Source organism: Bombina bombina, chromosome 9, assembly GCF_027579735.1.
Source record: "Bombina bombina isolate aBomBom1 chromosome 9, aBomBom1.pri, whole genome shotgun sequence".
NCBI classification, from domain to species: Eukaryota; Metazoa; Chordata; class Amphibia; order Anura; family Bombinatoridae; genus Bombina; species Bombina bombina.
In genome coordinates, this window is record NC_069507.1 from 52,243,671 (window position 1) to 52,264,023 (window position 20,353).

The 20,353-nt window shown below is 37.8% G+C and overlaps 1 protein-coding gene across 1 annotated transcript in view; it reads right to left on the reverse strand.

Moving 5' to 3' along the window:
- The window catches only part of LOC128640395 (heparan-alpha-glucosaminide N-acetyltransferase-like), a 623,176-nt gene that overhangs the window by 94,367 nt on the left and 508,456 nt on the right, over window positions 1–20,353 (reverse strand). The gene's annotated exons all lie outside the window — the stretch shown is intronic.

Here is a 20,353-nt window from a genome sequence, read left to right on the forward strand (position 1 = left end):
TCCTGAGAGGAATTATCTCTAAAGGACAAAGTTTGAAAGGTCTGTGTAATATTTCTTTTGTGAAAAGCTACTTAGTGCAGACAGTTGTACTTGTTAGTAAGTGCTCAGTGGAGCAAGCCTCTTTTGTTTTGTTTATGTTTATTTTGCCTGTTTTTTTGCCAGACCTGATAATAAACAGACTGTATTTTATAAAGCTACAACCTTGTGTGGTGTTTCCAGCTTTGAGGACTGTGTGTTTCCAAGATCCCAGGTCACATATGGTGGAGGTAGCGGGCAACACACTAATAATCTGTTAAGGAAACAATACCACACTTAAAATAGAGGAAGTTGTAAAGGCTTTACTACAGGCTACGGCCTCACAGCAACAGGCCACTGCCACACAGCAGCAAGCTACTGCCAGCCAGCAAGAAAATATTGCAGTGCTACAAAAACTGGTATTAACACAAAGAGAGGAACAGCAGAATATCACACGTACCATGCAGCAGGAGATTTGAGGCCTATCTGAAAGACTGGACAGGTGTGCTGCAGAAATTCCACACAGTTCTAAGACTCTGAGAATGAGTAACTATTTGCAAAAGATGGTGGCTACAGATGATGTGGAGGCTTACCTGATGGCTTTTGAAAGGACAGCCGAAAGAGAAGGGTGGCCTGCGTCTGAATGGGCAAGTCTCCTTGCGCCATTTCTGAGTGGAGAACCTCAGAAGGCATATTATGATTTGGAGCCTGAGCAGGCAAGTGACTATAAAAAGCTAAAAACAGAAATCTTGGCCCACCTGGGAGTAACAACAGCAGTAAGGGCCCAGTGATTTCACTCCTGGACTTACAGTCAAGACAAAGCCGTGCGGTCACAGATGTTTGACTTGAAACATCTTGCCAGGAAATGGCTACAGCCAGAGGTCAACTCAGCTAGTCACATTGTGGAACAGCTCGTAATGGACCGGTTCCTGTGAGGATTGCCTATTTCCCTGCGGCGGTGGGTCAGCCAGAGTGAACCTAAAACTGCTGACGGTCTAGTTGCCCGGGTGGAACGCTATTTGACTGCCAGAGAGTTTCTACAAATCCCCAACCAGGAAAGACCTAGAACCCCGAAGATCCAGAGTCCCAGTAAATTGGGTAAGACTGTTCCGGGGAAAAGGGGGTATCGGGAGGAGCAGATGGGTTTTTACAACCGGAGGGACATTACTGCAAGGGACAAGAGTTTTGTGAGGCAGGAAGGGTCCACAATAGCCTCAAAGATGTTGTCTAATGCTAATATTAAATGTTTTCAATGTAAAGAGTATGGACATTTTGCAAAGGACTGCCCTGAGAATGATGTTGCTATGGAATGCAATGTTGGCAATATGAGAGACAATTGTTCATTGTACACTCGCTCAGTATATGCAATTACCAAAAATGATTGTTTAAATGGCCACCCTTGGTGCACTGTAAGGGTGGAGGGAAATGAAATTAAAGCTTTGCTGGACTCTGGTAGCATGGTTACGCTCATAGACAGGGGTCTGTTGAGAAATACTCCTATTGATAATTACCAGAACCTAGATATTGTGTCCATGGGGACATACACAAGTATCCAACTGCTAAAGTACTCATTGAAACTCAAAATGGCCCTATAAATCATAGAGTTGGTTTAGTGGATAAATTAGTCCATGAAATGATAATAGGCAGAGATTTTCCCCATCTATGGGATGCTGCTGAGGAAAATTCACCGGATTCAGTAGAGGGTGCTGTTTGTGACTTTCCCTTTTCTGATTTATTGGGGGATGACTTAGGCAAAATAACTCCTGCTAGAGGGAAACACTCAACCCCTATGGAAACCCTAGTTGGAGGTAATACTGAACAGAATAATACAGGTCAATCTAATATATCTGAACCTGATGTAGAAATAACTGACCTAGAGGTTAGCCCAAGTAACTTTAGGGCTGCACAATGGGAGGATCCAACTTTAGCTGTGGCTAGAAACTATATTTCCATAAGAAATGGCACCCCCATTAATACTGATAAAGCACTCACCTATCCATACTTTGAAGTGGAAAATGATTTATTGTACAGAGTTGGGAAAAAGGAGTCTGTCAAACAGCTGTTAGTACCCCAGGCATATCGACACACTGTATTAAATCTGGCACATAGCCACATACTTGGGGGGCACTTGGGGATTGAAAAAACCAGAGAGAGAATTCTTAGGAGGTTTTATTGGCCAGGTGTAATGGCATCTATCACAAACTATTGTTCTTCTTGTCCTGAATGCCAATTAACTGCCCCTCTTACAGCATACCGTAGCCCATTGGTGCCCTTACCCATAATTGAGGTCCCATTTGAACGCATTGGTATGGATTTTGTGGGTCCTCTTGTAAAGTCTGCAAGGGGGCACCAGTATATATTGGTAATAGTAGACTATGCTACACGTTACCCGGAGGCAATACCCATGCGTACTACTTCAGCAAAAACAATTGCTAAGGAGTTAATGTTAATGTTCAGCCGTGTTGGGATTCCCAAAGAAATATTAACAGACCAAGGCACTCCATTTATGTCGAGAATTACAAAGGAGTTGTGTAATCTTCATATAAAGCATCTGAAAACATCCGTATATCACCCACAAACTGATGGTCTGGTAGAACGATTTAATAAAACACTAAAGGCTATGCTCAAAAAAGTAATTGATAAAGATGGGAAAAACTGGGATTTCCTTTTGCCTTATTTAATGTTTTCCATCCGAGAGGTGCCTCAAGCTTCTACTGGGTTTTCGCCCTTTGAACTTTTGTATGGAAGACAAACCAGAGGGTTGCTAGACATAGCTAAGGAAACTTGGGAACAGGAGTCAACCCCTCACAGAAGTGTGATTGAACATATAACTCAGATGCAAGATAGGATGACAGCCATTATGCCCATAGTTAGAGAACACATGGAAAATGCCCAACAGCACCAGCAGAACAGCTATAATAGAAATGCCAGGGTTCGTGTGTTTAATCCAGGAGACAGAGTACTAGTCCTGGTTCCCACTGTAGAGAACAAATTTTTGGCAACATGGCATGGGCCATATGAAGTCATTGACAGAGTGGGGGAAGTAAATTACAAAGTAAGACAGCCTGGGAGGCGAAAGGAGGTACAGATTTACCATGTGAATTTACTTAAACCGTGGAAAGAAAGAGAAACACTTGTGGCTATAAAAACAGCAGACCTCCCTACAATGGAGGAGAATGAACCCGTAGTCAATATCTCAGAAACCCTGACTATCCACCAGAAGAGGGAGGTAAAAGACTTCATCAGATTAAATAAAGATGTTTTCTCCTCAGTCCCTGGAAGAACTACGATAATAGAGCATGACATTGTCACTGAACCGGGAAAAAGGATAAATCTAAAGCCATATAGAATACCTGAAGCCCGGAGGGAAGCAATCAAATTGGAAGTAAAGAAAATGCTGGACCTTGGGGTAATTGAAGAATCCCAAAGTGACTGGAGTAGCCCAATTGTGCTTGTACCAAAGCCTGATGGCACAATCAGGTTTTGTAATGATTACCGGAAGCTGAATGCAATATCCAAGTTTGATGCATACCCCATGCCAAGGGTTGATGAACTTGTGGAGAGACTCGGGAGAGCCAGGTACCTTACCACATTGGATTTGACCAAGGGTTATTGGAAAGTGCCGCTTACAGGACGGGCAAAGAAAAAGACTGCCTTCTCTACTCCAGATGGGCTCTTCCAATACAAGGTGTTACCTTTTGGCCTACATGGTGCTCCAGCAACATTTCAAAGAATGATGGACCGGATCTTAAGGCCACATTATGCTGCAGCTTACTTAGATGACGTGGTCATACATAGCGAAGATTGGGAGTCTCACTTGCCAAAAGTGCAAGCTGTCCTTAATTCCATAAGAAATGCCGGTCTGACAGCAAATCCGAGTAAATGTACCATTGGCTTGGAGGAGGCCAAGTATCTTGGCTATTCCATTGGAAGAGGAATAGTAAAGCCACAACTTGCTAAAGTTGAAGCCATAAGGAATTGGCCACGACCTATGACGAAGAAACAGGTCAGAACATTTCTTGGGCTTGTTGGCTACTACAGAAGGTTTATCTCCAACTTTGCTACTATAGCGGGTCCTTTAACTGACCTCACTAAAGCAAAAGCTCCAGTAATAGTGAAATGGTCCTCTGAAGCTGAACAGGCATTTCAAAATCTCAAGGAAGCCATCTGTAGACAACCAGTGTTAGTCACTCCTGATTTTTCAAAGGAGTTTGTTTTACAGACGGATGCCTCTGATGTTGGGCTTGGAGCAGTGCTTTCCCAGGAAACTCAAAGTGAAGAGCACCCAATACTATACCTGAGCCGGAAACTTCAACCTAGAGAAAATAACTATTCAATTGTTGAAAAGGAGTGTCTGGCAATTAAATGGGCTGTTGAAACTCTCAAATATTATTTGTTGGGCAGAAAATTTAGACTAGTTACTGATCATGCACCTCTCAAATGGATGAGTCAAAATAAGGATAATAATAGTAGAGTTACACGCTGGTTCCTTAGTTTGCAACCCTATCTCTTCTCAGTAGAACACAGGGCAGGAAGTAAACAGGGCAATGCTGATGGCCTTTCACGTATGCATACACTTTTGGCCATGGTCGCTCACCCCACTAGGTCTGAGCTGGCGGGGAGGATATGTGACAGAACCCAAGGCATAGTAATGGAAGGTTTCTATATTCCCTCAAAAGTGCTGCAGTGCGGGGTATGGTCTGACAACCCCAGGGAGAATTGTTATGTTTGTTTGCCACATAGAGAAAATATGTGATTTATTTCTGGGTCCCTGGGGTGGAGTATTTGGAGAGTAGGGTGGGCCAGTGCTCCACCCCGCAGTTTGCAAGTAGCACATTATGTCAAAAAGTCCAGTCCAGGAATTCTGTCTGACTCAGCTAGCTACTCACCTGCATGTGGTAATTAACAGCAGGTGCTAATAAAATCCCCAGTCAGGGGTTGAGAGGTAGATTTGCCAGCAGTAAAGGGAAACTGCAAAGACTCTCCTGAGAGGAATTATCTCTAAAGGACAAAGTTTGAAAGGTCTGTGCAATATTACTTTTGTGAAAAGCTACTTAGTGCAGACAGTTGTACTTGTTAGTAAGTGCTCAGTGGAGCAAGCCTCTTTTGTTTTGTTTATGTTTATTTTGCCTGTTTTTTTGCCAGACCTGATAATAAATAGACTGTATTTTATAAAGCTACAGCATTGTGTTGTGTTTCCAGCTTTGAGGACTGTGTGTTTCCAAGATCCCAGGTCACATATATGTTTATATGTGTGGACATATGTATTTAAATATGTGTTTTACTTACAGGATAATGTCCTTTCTATTGTAAATATATATATATATATATATATATATATATATATATATATATATATATATATATATATATATATATATAAAACTATACCTGTATATCTTTTCCCATAGATATATAGGTATAGATATGTATTTTACATGAACAGTATCAGATATACATATAAATATATATTTAATAATTAAAGGTACATTATTTTCTATGTGAAGAACATATATATATATTTAGAAAAGTGTATTAAAATAAGTGATTTTAAATAATAATTACAAACATTAATATGCATTAAAATAACATATTTTCTGACCATCCATGTATTAATAATCTAATCATATTTTTCACCATAATTCTTAATTTAAATTTTTATTTTTATCCTTCAAACTTTGTTCCATTTGATGCCTGTAAATAAATTGCTTGTTAACTGTATGTAGATTCTATTTTATTAATTTTATTAATTTATTTGCTCGTTAATTCTAGGGAGATTCTATTGTTTAAAGTTAATTGCTTGTTAATTCTAGGGAGATTCTATTGTTTAAAGTTAATTGCTCATTAATTCTAGGGAGATTCTCTAAGCGCACGCACCAAGCAATGAACTTACCTTCACAGTGCAGCAATCTCTTCTGATCCACGATCCATAGAACGGGTCTACTGCATACAGAACTGACATGCAGATAGTGACATGATTGATGACGCGCATGCGCAATAAGAATAACGGTTGCCATCGTCCAACTTGTTAGCCCTGATTGGACAATGACAATAATGAAAAACGAAGTGGGTTTGGAAATTATTAAAACTTTGGAGCCAACTATCTTCTAAACGGCAAGTAATTGAAACAGATAGGGCATTAAAAAATTACCGTATTTATTTTATGACTTTCTTTTCAGCGGCGATTAGTTTTTTTGGGCCTTCAGTGTCCCTTTAACTTAGGGCAATGCCCTACAAAAGGCCCTTTTAAGGGCTATTGGTAGTTTATTGTAGGCTAGGGTTTTTTATTTTTATAGGGCTATTAGATTAGGTGTAATTCTTTTTTATTTTTGATAATTTCGTTTGTTATTTTTCATAATTTAGTCTTTTTTATTTTTATTTTTATTTTTCGTAATAAGATAGTTTGTAATTTTTATAGTAGTGTTTGCATTTTTTTAATGTGTAATATAGTTTATTTAATTGGTAGTTCGTTTAATGTTAGTTTAATAGTTATATAAGTTTAATTGTTAGTTTAAACTTAGTTTTGTTTTTATTTGACAGGTAAGTTTTAATTCAATTTAAGATAGGGAAATTGTAATTTTAATATAAAGTTAGGGGGGCGATAGGTTTAGGGGTTATTAGTTTAAATTAGTTTATTGGGATTTAAAGGCTTTCGGTTTAGGGGTTAATAGTTTAATTTAGTATATTTAGTTGTGGGGGCTTACGGTTTAGGGGTTAATAGGTTTATTATAGTGGTGGCGGTGTAGGGATTAATAACTTTAGTATAGTGGGGGCGATGTGGCGGACAGCAGATTAGGGGTTAATAATATTTAAATAGTGTTTGCGATGCGGGAGGGCGGTGGTTTAGGGGTTAACAACCTTAGTATAGTGGTAACGATGTCAGGGAGTGGCAGAACAGGGGTTAATAAAATGTATTAGTGGCGGCGATGTCGGGAGCGGCAGATTAGGGGTTAATAACTTTAATATAGTGTTTGTGATGCGCCTCGGTTTAGGGGTTCATAGGTAGTTTATGGGTGTTAGTGTACTTTGTAACACTTTAGTTATGAGTTTTATGTAACAATTTTGTTGCTTAAAACTCATAACTACTGCTCTCAGATGGCGAAATGGATCTTGTCGGTATAGGCTGCAATGCAAGCTTTTTAGCCTCATCGCAAAACTCGTAATAGCTGCACTATGGAAGTCCTATGAAAAAATTTATTTTTTACATTTGCGGGACTGACGTTGCGTTACAGGCTAAAAGGCTTGCGGTACAGCTATACCGACAAGACTTGTAATGGCTGCGGTGTTGTTTTAACGCTGAAATTACCATTTTTTCAGCGTTAAAAAACGAACGCACACCTTGTAATCTAGGTGATAGAAAATAATGTACTTTTTATTATTAAATATATATTTCTATAAATATCTGAGACCGTACATACCTATATATCTTTAGGAATACATATATTGGTATATATAGATGTATATAGAAATATTTATTTAAGAATAAGTATTGAAGAACATTGGAATGTGACATTAATATTTCATGTTAAGTTTACCTCTTTTAAATATACGTGGTCGGGTTACCATGCGAGTATGGGTTTTTGTTTGTTTTTTCAGTTTTCTTGCTTCATTGAAGTCTAGGGGAGAAGAAGTTAATGCGGTTGTGATATTTTTTTACTTTTAACTGGTAATACGAGCGCAACCTGGCACATGCAAAAATCCTCCATCTAGCGTAGTTAACACGAGCGGGAGCGCTTAATTGCACTCCACTTGTAATCTAGCCTATTATTGGTGCTTGTAAATTACTTTTTTAATTTTCTTTCTTTTTTTTATTGCTGGAGGGCAGAATAGCCAATTAGAAGTCGTAATGCTTGTATTATATAGAGAGAGAGCAGGGCCTTATGTTTTTTCTGTAAAAACATAAGGAACATCCATTTTTAAGCCAGTTCCTAGTTGGGAATTTCTATAGAAGAAAAAGAGTTTTGGAATTTTATATTGCTAGGTTCACCCTTTTCAAAAACAAAGACTTTTATGGGTTTAAATCAAGCCTGGGGAATAAATTATGTATACCTATGACAGATGTGCATTTGGCTTTGGACAAATACAAATTCGTCTGTATATATGCCTATTTTGCGAGTCATCTGATACACGAACAGCCAAATACATTATTGGATGAAACGGGCAAAGAAGGAACAATTGCTTGAACATAAAGATTCATTTGTTTAAGCCCAAACAAATGTTTGCTCCTAGATCCTATTTTGAGTAGGTCCGTTACTGAATCCAGGCCATTGTTGCCATGGGGACAGTGCACTGCAATATTATGGCCTTATGTTGCCGTTTGGTTAAAATTACAGGTGAGAAGTACAATCTAGTCTTATCTTAGAGAAGAATGCTGTCTTAGCCACCTGGTATACCCTATATACGCCTTTATAGATGTTGTATGAATTGTTTACATCAAAGTGAGATTGAATATAGGGGACACTCACATAGACAGCAAGGGAAATACAAGGGGTTAAGAAAAGTGAATGAGACTTTTTTAGTTGTAGATCAATTAATAAAAAAACTCCTTTTTTGAATGTTTTTACAATCAATCATGCTTCTTTTTCACAACATAAAAGCACTTGGTTTGATGATCATTAGATAAAAAACGCTGAAAACCTATTGAGCAAAAACACAGATCAGTTTATGTAGATCTGCAGTTTGACCCCTGTTTGGGACCATAATTTAGGCATTGGACTCATATGCAGAAACTTATTCACAAAACAGTTATACAGAGAAAACATGGGGAAAAAATTGCTTCCCACTGGTAATACAAAGTGAGTGAAATGCAGTAAAAGACACTTTACTTAAAAGCATTTACAGAAACACATGTAAGAGATCAGTGATATCCATCAGTATCTGTAAATGGTGCTTAAATGCTTTATTTATGTTTCCTTTGCATTAACCCTTTACATGCAGGCCTGGAAAACCATCCAGAGTGGACTTAAAGGGAACCGAAGCCCAACATTTTTCTTTCAAGATTCAAATAGAACATACAATTTTAAACAGCTTTCCAATTTACTTCTATTATCGAATTTTCTTCATTCTCTTGGTATTCTTTGCTGAAGGAGCACCAAATGCACTGCTGGTAGCTAGCTGAACACACTGGGTCAGCCAATGAGAAGAGGCATATATGTGCAGCCACCATTCAGCCGCTTTTTCTCAGTAGTGCATTTATGCTCCTGAGTCTGCCTTGGTATTCTCTTCAACAGAGGATACAGAGAAAACAAAGTAAATTAGATAATAGAAGTAAATGGAAAATTTGTTTAAAATTGCTTGTTCTGTCTAGGCTATAAAAGTTTAATTTTGACTTTATTGTCCCTTTAAGCAACAAGGGACCTGATGAATCGTGCAGGTTACCCACCAGTTATAGCAGTGTGATGAAATGTATAATGGAAATCAAAAAATGTGTATGTTGTTTAAATGAAGAATAGAAGAGGGTGAGATGTGAAAACTTGGGGAACATTTAGCATAACTATCATAATTCACATTAGAAACCTTCGCTAGAAAGTCAGCAGTCATTACCAGTGAATAAGAAAACACATTTTATTTCTAAAGTTTTATTAATGTATAGAAATTATTAATAGATCTATGACTAAGCTCCAAGTTGGCTAAAAACATGCCAAATAGTATTGAGGGCACCTGGTAGCTATTTGTATTTTTGAAGTTTAGCAATAAAGTTTTGTATTTAATACAGCTACTATTTAGGGTTTTTATCACACTTTTGTGATGTGCAAGTATGATGGTGGTTCTATGGGAGTGCAAAAGTACTCCAGTCTTTTAGGTTGCACCTCTGTTGGGATTGTTGGGTTGAGGAGATGTTGAAAGGACCTATTCCTGCAGCTGTCTTTTCCTGATTAGTCATGCCTACAAATTGCTCCAGCCCTGGACTACAAGCCCTCTCCATAGATCACTAGTGGCTCTGCCTCCACTTTCCTGACATCACCCTCAGACCATATGTGACTTTTCCCATAAGCCCCTAGCCCCTGCATGGAGCTTTGCAATGTAAGTCCCTAAAATGTAATTTATCTATCTTTTAAAACAAAAAAAATGCTGGTGTTGACTGTCCTTTTAATGTTGACTTTAAATGGACACATTACTATAACATTTGTTTCCTCTTATTATGCTCCAAGTTGCTTGTTATACTTACTGCAGAGTATTATATGTATGGGAAATTGTTATTTCTCATTAAAACCATCACCTAGGACAAGCAGACTTTCTAATGTTATTTATGTTAAGTATTGAAAGGCTATTTTTGTCTGGAGGGTTAAATAAACACAAGCAACTATATTTCACATACAAAATCTCTCTCTCTCGTACCCCCCACTGGGAGCATAATCAGTGCTATTATCTCCTGTTTACATAACTCTTCTACAGAGAAATAATTTGCTACTCATATTTTCAGTGTAGGTGGGGATGTAACAGGCAAAGGTAGATATTGCAAATAACAAATTACAGTAAATGTGCTGTTTGCAAGATATATATATATATACTCCAGCGGGTAAAATGGACCTTTGGGAACACATTAAAGGGGAGAAAAAGTATAGTACAATGTCCCTTTAACGCCCTTTTAAACATACATTTCCAAAGGAAATATGATTGCACTAGATGGGCTTTCTGGTTCTCATCTTCAATCAGAATCATTGTTTCTGTACAAAGGTCAACCAAACAATTGTATTAGATCACATACTAGTTGGCATATTGTGCTAATAATTTGCAGTAACATGCTTCTAAGAGAAAATATTGTATATCTTTAAGACATTTTTTGTTACAGAACATATATAATAATGTATGGCCAGTTACAAATAGACCAAAAACTTCACAGTTCCATTCTGAGACAGCGAATGCTGTCCAGTTCTAAAACCAAATGTAAAGAAGCCGTTTCACAACTCATTCAACAACTGGGAAAACAAAGGACTTCTAGTAACATGGGAATTGCAGTTATAAGCTGGTGCATATGTGCCGCAAAATGCTCTTTAAATAACCCCAATTATTTCAACAATGTTTCCAAGGGGAATGAAATAATACTGCTACACTCTCAAGGATTGAAAATTACAATTAATAAGAAAAACACTTTGTTCAAACAGGAAATTGAAAGTAAAGGTCCTGTTGCACTTGGGAAAGTGAGCAAACTGCACAATAAATATATATTATAACGCTACGGCCACAAGTGTCACCTGCATTTTCTGTTTACATGCCAAAAAGTTCTCATTTCCAATTACAATGCAGCATATTATGTTTCTCATATTACCTGCTTGGTGTTTTACAACTCTGGTATGATTTTCAGATATTTTCAGATATTTTGCTGACTTGCCTATTTCTATATTATGTTTCTATCAAGATCGTTGAAGAATAATTTCCAGTCCAGCTTTTGCATTAGTGATGAATTTGTGGTACAAATGCCACAGTTTACACAAAATGATTGGCCAAAAAGGTAGTCATAGGCCTTCTAAAGAGACAACATACAAATGTTGGAAGCTGTTAATGTTTTTATTTTACCAATACAGGTAGAAAACGCTTTATCCAAACTGTTTGGGACCAGAAAAGGTTTGGATTTCAGAATATTTATAAGTTTCCATCTGTAAAATGGGACAGCTTGAAGAGGGGATGGGGCTAATGGGTAGATTTAACAAGTGCCGGGCGGACATGATTTGCTTTAGCGAGTCATGTCTTCCCGACATCACTAAAGGCAACAGCATATGCTGTTGGCATTTAAAATTGCACAAGCATTTCTTGTGAAATGCATGTGCAATTCCGCCCCTGCACATTCGCGGCCAATTGGCGGACAAGTTAAGGAGCAGAGGTCTTATGACTGCTGCTTCTTAAATTATGTTTCCGGCAAGCAGAAAACTTCAGGCGTCGAAAGCAGCATCCGCTGCTTGTTAAATCTACCCCCAAGTGTAAACAACATCTTTTGTCCTTTAAGCAACATTTATACTGTATGTCCTAATACAGCTTATACATGCAGCCTAGTTTTATAGCATTTGTAATACTTTTGTATACATAAAATCTTCACAAAGATAATACAGCACAGTAATCAGAAATGTAAATTGCAGTTTCAATCAAAGATGCAGGCAGATAAGATCAGGACCAGTCCTAGAATTTATTATAATGGTTAATTTCAGTATGAAATAAAGTACCAAAGTGGTGGCTCAGCAGTCGGCATAACATAGTAAACCAGTGGTGGTTCTGCATAATGAATCAAATAGTGGTGACAATGGGCTCCATTTATTAATGTTATAATTAATGCGGATGTTGCTTCGGGGGCCCTTCATTTCAGGCTCGTCTGAAACGAAAGTTAAGAAGCAGCTGTCGTAAGACCGCTGATCCTTAACCTCTCTGCCACCTAAAAAGTGGCTGATTGAATTCATCCCGATTCGATTGGGATGATTGACAGCCCCTGCTAGTGGTTGATTGGCTGTCAGTGAGAAGGTGGCAACATTGCACGAGCATTTCTAGTGAAATGCTTGTGCAATTATAAATTTAGCGAATCATGTCCGCTTGACACATGATAAATCAAGCCCAATATATAAAACATGTGAGCTTAGAGGCAGGATGACCTCTTTTCTTTTTCTCAGAGTAATAGATATGTGATACTGCGCAATTATAATTTTTGATAGCTACACACACAGATAAATATATATAAATATATATATATACATACACACACACACACACACACACACAAAGAGATATATATATATATATATATATATATATATATATATATATATATATATATATATAGAAAGCTGAGTGTGTATGCACTCCCACTATCTTTGGTCGTCTGCCAGGGTGCTATAGTTATGAAATGATACGCAGAATTGAAGATAAGCACTCACTGGACTCCGGACAGCGTGATCAACAAAAATTCTTTATTTGCGCTGTGATGTTTCGGGACTAAGCACTGTCCCTTCCTCTGACAATGTACTAATTAAAAATACGGCCTAATATAGGCCCATAAAACACTCCAACACACAATAGGCCAATCCCTGCCCATTACAATACACTCCCCCTACGTGTCAAAATCTAATTGGACAAACTTTGATAGTGACATCATCAAGTGTTTGAAACATCCATAGTGCTAAAAAACTACCTACTTAGTTAAAAAAACTTTTATTTTATTGTTAAAAGAGCCTTTAGGGTCCTCTACCCCAGCAGGGCCAAAGTAATCATTCCTATGTAATCAGGTGTAATATATAGAAAATACATAATGGCACAAATTTCAACCACAGGCGACAAAGCACCCTATCACGCATTAGATCTTATTCCACCAATCACTAATCGCCACTTAATAGTCAACCATCAAAACACAACACCCCCTCTGCATGTATGCTGAAAAATCTGAATAAGTGTAAATAGAGGCGTGTAAATCAGAAATCAGAATAACAATCTTATCACACTATCAACCAGCTAGAAATATGTCAGACTAGTGCCGATATAACTGGATACACAAATAATCTGATAACTCTGAGTGATTGAACGGCTGTCAAAGCCACCACTAGTCATCCCAGTGAGATGTCAATTGGGCCAATCAGCAGCTTCCATCCTGTATAGTCACTCCCCCTCAAGACACTGATGTCAACAGAGCTAGAGGCTAGTACGGCGCATACTCCATGTCGTAACCAATCACCTAGATGGAGAGGAACACACCCCTCACCTGTCATATGGTTTAAGTAAACAACACTTCCCAATCATACCGTAGTTTATCACCTAACCGCATGAATCAAGTGTCCGTAACAATATATGGTATGCTCTTCCTCATAACCCTCACAACTCAGTACTCAGTATCAATCTCGCATCACAATAAGAGACCTCACTCATCAAGAACAAATGGCCCATAATCCACCCAAAATCCGATGTGTCTACAGCGCTATATACCATTGCGTAAATCAATCTCTATCTACTTCATATATAGAAACAATATCTGTCAGTCCCTCTTCCTGTTGCATATGCCTTTGGCCTTAGTCCCACTGTGTTCTATTAATATGCACCACTTATCCACAACATTTACATCAAGGTACCTATCAAACATAAATGCCAACCATTTAGAGGAGAGTGTGTATCCTCACAATAACCAATGTCACAGTAATAGTGACAAATATCAATCACCGCAATATTACCCAGAACGATACTACACCCTAGGAGAGAGGCCCACCAAGGTTGATATGTACACTAAAAGCTATATAAAATATAAAAAATAGAAAATAGAAATAAAAATAAAAACAATTTGGGAAACAATGTGACTAGACAGAGAAAAGATTAGAGATATATACTTTATATTAACCTTATATTAACATTAAACATTCCGTCAACCCATTGAGCTATAAGTCCAACCTAGCACCACATGAGTCACATTTCTATTCACTAAGATCCTACCATATATTACTCCAGATCGTGGACTCTCAAATAAGTGATATAATGAAATGGTGGCTCCCAGATAGATCTGGAGGGCCGCCCCCCCCCCCGGACTCTATCCAAGCTGTAAAAGAAATTAAATCATGTATGCTCTCTATGTTATGAGTTATAAAAAGCATTGCCATCCAGTCTGTACATTCAGGCCTCTGGGGCTAAGGGTCCCCAGTTCATAAATCCATCTGGATTCTTTCTGCAAAAGCAACTTCGCCCTGTCACCTCCCCTCCTTAGGCGTGGTACATGATCTATGATTCTAAATCTAAGATCATTAACAGAATGTACTGCTTCCAGGAAGTGACGGGCAACAGGTTGATCAGAATTTCCTTTACTGATGGCCGTTCGAATGTTTGACCTGTGGTTAGCCATTCTGGTTCTAACATCGTCAACCGTTTTACCGGTATAGAATTTTCCACAAGGCCCTCCGGATCTATCTGGGAGCCACCATTTCATTATATGACTTATTTGAGAGTCCACGATCTGGAGTAATATATGGTAGGATTTTAGTGAATAGAAATGTGACTCATGTGGTGCTAGGTTGGACTCATAGCTCAATGGGTTGACGGAATGGTAAAGCTAAATGTTAATATAAGGTTAATATAAAGTATATATCTCTAATCTTTTCTCTGTCTAGTCACATTGTTTCCCAAATTGTTTTTATTTTTATTTCTATTTTCTATTTTTGATATTTTATATAGCTTTTAGTGTACATATCAACCTTGGTGGTCCTCTCTCCTAGGGTGTAGTATCGTTATGGGTAATATTGCGGTGATTGATATTTGTCACTATTACTGTGACATTGGTTATTGTGAGGATTCACACTCTCCTCTAAATGTTTGGCATTTATGTTTGATAGGTACCTTGATATAAATGTTGTAGATAAGTGGTGCAAATTAATAGAACACAGTGGGACTATGGCCAAAGGCATATGCAACAGGAAGAGGGACTGACAGATATTGTTTCTATATATGAAATAGATAGAGATTGATTTACGCGATGGTATATAGCGCTGTAGACACATCGGATTTTGGGTGGCTCATGGGCCATTTGTTCTTGATGAGTGAGGTCTCTTATTGTGATGCGGGATTAATACTGAGTACTGAGTTGTGAGGGTTATGAGGAAGAGCATAACATATATTGTTACGGACACTTGATTCAGGCACATGCGGTTAGGTGATAAACTACGGTATGATTGGGAAGTGTTGTTTACTTGAACCATATGACAGGTAAGGGGTGTGTTCCTCTCCATCTAGATGATTGGTTACGACCTGGAGTATGCGCCGTACTAGCCTCTAGCTCTGTTGACATCGGTGTCTCAAGGTGGAGTGACTATACAGGATGGAAGCTGCTGATTGGCCCAATTGACATCTCGCTGGGATGACTAGTGGTGGCTTTGACAGCCGTTCAATCACTCAGAGTTATCAGATTATTTGTGTATCTGGTTATATTGGCACTAGTATGACATATTTCTAGCTGGTTGATAGTGTGATAAGATTGTTATTCTGATTTCTGATTTACACGCCTCTATTTACACTTATTCAGATTTTTCGGCATATATGCAGAGGGGGTGTTGTGTGTTGATGGTTGACTATTACGTGGCGATTAGTGATTGGTGGAATAAGATCTAATGCGTGATAGGGTGCTTTGCCGCCTGTGGTTGAAATTTGTGCCGTTATGTGTTTTCTATATATTACACCTGATTACATAGGAACGATTGCTTTGGCCCTGCTGGGGTAGAGGGCCCTAAAGGCTCTTTTAACAATAAAATAAAAGTTTTTTTTAACTAAGTAGGTAGTTTTTTAGCACTATGGATGTTTCAAACACTTGATGATGTCACTATCAGAGTTTGTCCAATTAGATTTTGACACGTAGGGGGTGTGTATTGTAATGGGCAGGGATTGGCCTATTGTGTGTTGAAGTGTTTTATGGGCCTATATAAGGCCGTATTTTTCATTAGTACATTGTCAGAGAAAGGGACAGTGCTTAGTCCCGAAACGTCACAGCACAAATAAAGAATTTTTGTTGATCACGCTGTCCGGAGTCCAGTGAGTGCTTATCTTCAATTCTACGTATATATATATATATATATATATATATATATATATATATATATATATATATATATATATATATACACACACACACACCAGACACCATGCAGAAGATAGTACACTGATATCTTGCAGTATATCAAAAGTTGGATGATTTTCATTACTCCTACGAGTGGCCATTAGGCTGTGGGAGGAGGTGAGTCCCACTGCTGTTACCGGCCCCAACAACTTTTATTAAGGCTGCTGAAGTTTTGCTGAAAGATGCTTCCAGGCGTTATGACTGACCTGCACTCTCTGCTTCCCTATGTTTCAGGGGAGTTCCCTCCAATTCTAGCCATTATCCTACTATGTAGCCAAAATTAGGGAGCACAAAAATAAATATACACATTAAAAAAAAATGCCATGCACCAAATTTGCACCCAACCTGTAGGGGCGCCCTTAGACGGTCGTCTAGTCTGCCTCTTTTGTGGCACCGGCCCTAGAGAAAATTGTGACTTACTGGCAGTGAAAATTGTATTTTTAAATAAGTAATTTTTAAAAAATATTAATTGAAAAGTCTGGATTTCTAAATATTCTGGATTTGGAAATTCCGCATTTTGAGATTTGTAATTTTATACATTTATGCCTCTTACTATTTTATACCCCTATGCTAGGTCTTTTCAATTACTTTCTATTCATAGAAAAAAGTGCTTTGTAAAAAGCACAGATTTGCCCTTTTTCTTAATTATACTTGACGTACAGTTCTCATTATTACATAAATCCCTAGTGACACATTACTTAGACACTGTACTGAAATCATTTCTACCATCCATGTGAATAAGAACATTTAAACAGATTTCTCTTTTTGGCCTCAAACATGTGAATGTCAAAGCTAATACTGCTGTATATGTTGTGCGCTTCCTTCTAATGCACATTGGCTGATAGGCACATTAAACACATGTACCTATTTTTGAGTACAGCGTCCCTTTCAGGATAGCTAAGAACTCATCTAAAGGAGACTAAAAAGTGCAGACAACTAAATGTCACCCTATCTCTTTAACACTCTAGTGTACCACATTTTAACACATAAAAATTACTATCCATATAATTAACGATAACTGCGGTAGGCTTAGAAGCTTGGAGCTAGCTGCTGATTGGTAGTTGCATATATATGACTCGCGTCATTAGCTTACCAATGTGTTCAGCTAGCTCCCAGTAGTGAATTTCTGTTCTTTTAATAAAGGATACTAACAGAATGAAGCAAAACTGATAATATAAGTGTATTGGAAAGTAGTTTAAAAATGTGTGCTTTATCTAAATCATAAAAGAAAAAATATGGGTTTCATGGGTTTCATGTAAAATGATCATATAACACTTTTCAGTTGCAATTGCTACATATTTACCTGCTAACATTTTTATAAGATCAAGTCATTTTTGCATTAGAAAGTCTGTTAAACCCCTTGGCTAATTGAGAAAAAGCACATTGCATAGCATCATAGCCTTCTCCAGCAGTCAATGTGTTAAAAGTATGTCTACCAGACATAACGGGAACTCAACGCATATTGCCAAGTCAATTTATGGCATTGCTAGATAACAAAAGCTATTGATCAACAGGCACAGGACTCCATTTTTCTAAACTTAATCATGACCAGCGTTTGATATTCAGGCTCCAATCCGTCAAGGAGAAATGAAAACTACTGGATCATAAATAGCCAAGTTGGCAGGCGAGCTGGGGGTTTGAAAATGTAATATGATTTCCCACAGTAGAAGGATGGAGCAAAGTTGTACTTGGACCCAGTCTTCAATATAATGATTGGCTGTTTGCCTTTGCAAAGGGTGAGATGGTGAATTTAATAAGGCAGCATTGCTTACTCTGCATCTCGTAGAAAAATTTGATTTTATAAGATTTATTTTTTCAGATGTAAATTGGTAATGTTCTACATCCTGTAGACATTAATCACATTTATCTTTTTGTTCCCTGTTTCTTGATTTTTAATTGAACAAATGTTGCAGGAATTCAATGTTTTGTACGTATAGAAACATCAGATTTCTAGTTTAATTGCTTATTCTATAAATAATAACGTTCAGTCTTTCTTTACATAGCTGCCAACATATTAAAAAAGATTTCCAATAACACTTTTACAGTAGAGCAGCCAAGTAGGCAGGTTATGGGTAAATGGACCCTTCTCGCCAACAGTTTCCACCCCAAGCACCCAATGTTAAAGGGACAGTCTACACCTTAGTCATCTTAAAGTCTTACCTTAGATTAAGCTGCAGATAGTCTCCTGCACCCTTTCTATATATTGCAGCAGGAATAGTAAAAAAGTTATTTTAAAATGAATATTGTTTCTGGCCACTTTGAAATGGCTGCCAAGCTCATCCCACTGATGACATCATGAAATGGGCTGCATATGGCATCCAATCACAGAAGGCTCACTAGTTGAATTCAACAGACTGTCAATGCTATTCAGCAGAGTGCCTAGACGCAGCCCAGATCATGATGTCATCGGTGGGGGGAGCTTGGCAGCCATTTCAAAGTGGTCAGAAACAATATTCTTTTTAAAATAACTTTTTTACTGTTCCTGCTGCATAATATAGAAAGGGTGCAGGAGGATATTCACAGCTTAATCTAAGGTAAGACTTTACAATAACTAAGGTGTAGACTGTCCCTTTAGTTGCACACTGTATACACAAAATATTAAAATATTGTGGCCTAGATTACAAATGGAACGCAAAAAATTAGCGCCACTGTGCACTAACAACACTCAAGTTTAATCAATAGCATTTTTTGTGGAATTGTAGGAAACTGAAAGATATTATTATTAATTTTTATAAAAATCTGATGATAGGTCAGGTATATCTTTACATGAATGCAGATTTTTGCGGAGATTTTAATTACAAGGAGCATTTTCACGAAAGAACTAAAAAAAGCTACTTGTTTTGTAGTTATCAAATGCAAAATACCCTAGAGAACCATTAAACTTAATACATTTGTATACAGGTGGCCCTCGTTTTACAACGGTTCAATTTACACCGTTTCAGAATAACAACCTTTTTTTCCAGTCATGTGACTGCTATTGAAAATCATTGAGAAGCAGTGCATTTATTAAAATAGCCAGTAGGTGGAGCTGTCCGCTTGTGTTGCAGCAAAGCCAAGCAAGCTGAAATTAATCAGTTTAACCAGACCTGAGCTATCGAGCAGATTTAATGTATTAGGTGTTAATTATGACAATTTTGAGAGGGGCCTGGAACCTATCTCCCTCACTTCCCATTGACTTACATTATAAACTGGGTTTTAATTTACAATGGTTTCAATTTACAACCATTCCTTCTGGAACCTAACCCCGGTGTAAACTGAGGGCTACCTGTATTCTTTAACACATCTTAAAGAACATAAAACCCCAAGGCCTTTATCATGAAATACTTCTCCAAGAATTAGCATCAGGTCAGTGCTCTCTAGTTTTTTGGAGAACACTTCTTCCTTGTTCTAGATTATCTGTGTTTGAGCAAATTGTGGAAGGTAAAAAGTAAAAAAGTAAGGAGTAAGAATACATCATGCCTCCTGAGCATATATAGATATCAAATATGTGTATCTTGTTGTGGTTGCCACAGCCTACAAATCTAAAACACGGCCTGCAGGAATAGAGTGATTTCATGGCGTAACTAAAAAATACCATCATATAGTTAGCAGAGCTAAACTATCACACACATACAGTATATATATCACATTTACTATGTACTCTCTTTATCCTTTTCTGAAAAATATAATGAGATAGGATCAGCAGCAGCAGTGCACTACTTCTAGCTAGTGATTGATGACTACACTCATTGGCTTATCAAATTTCTTCAGCTCACTGTCAGCCGAATTAACTATGTG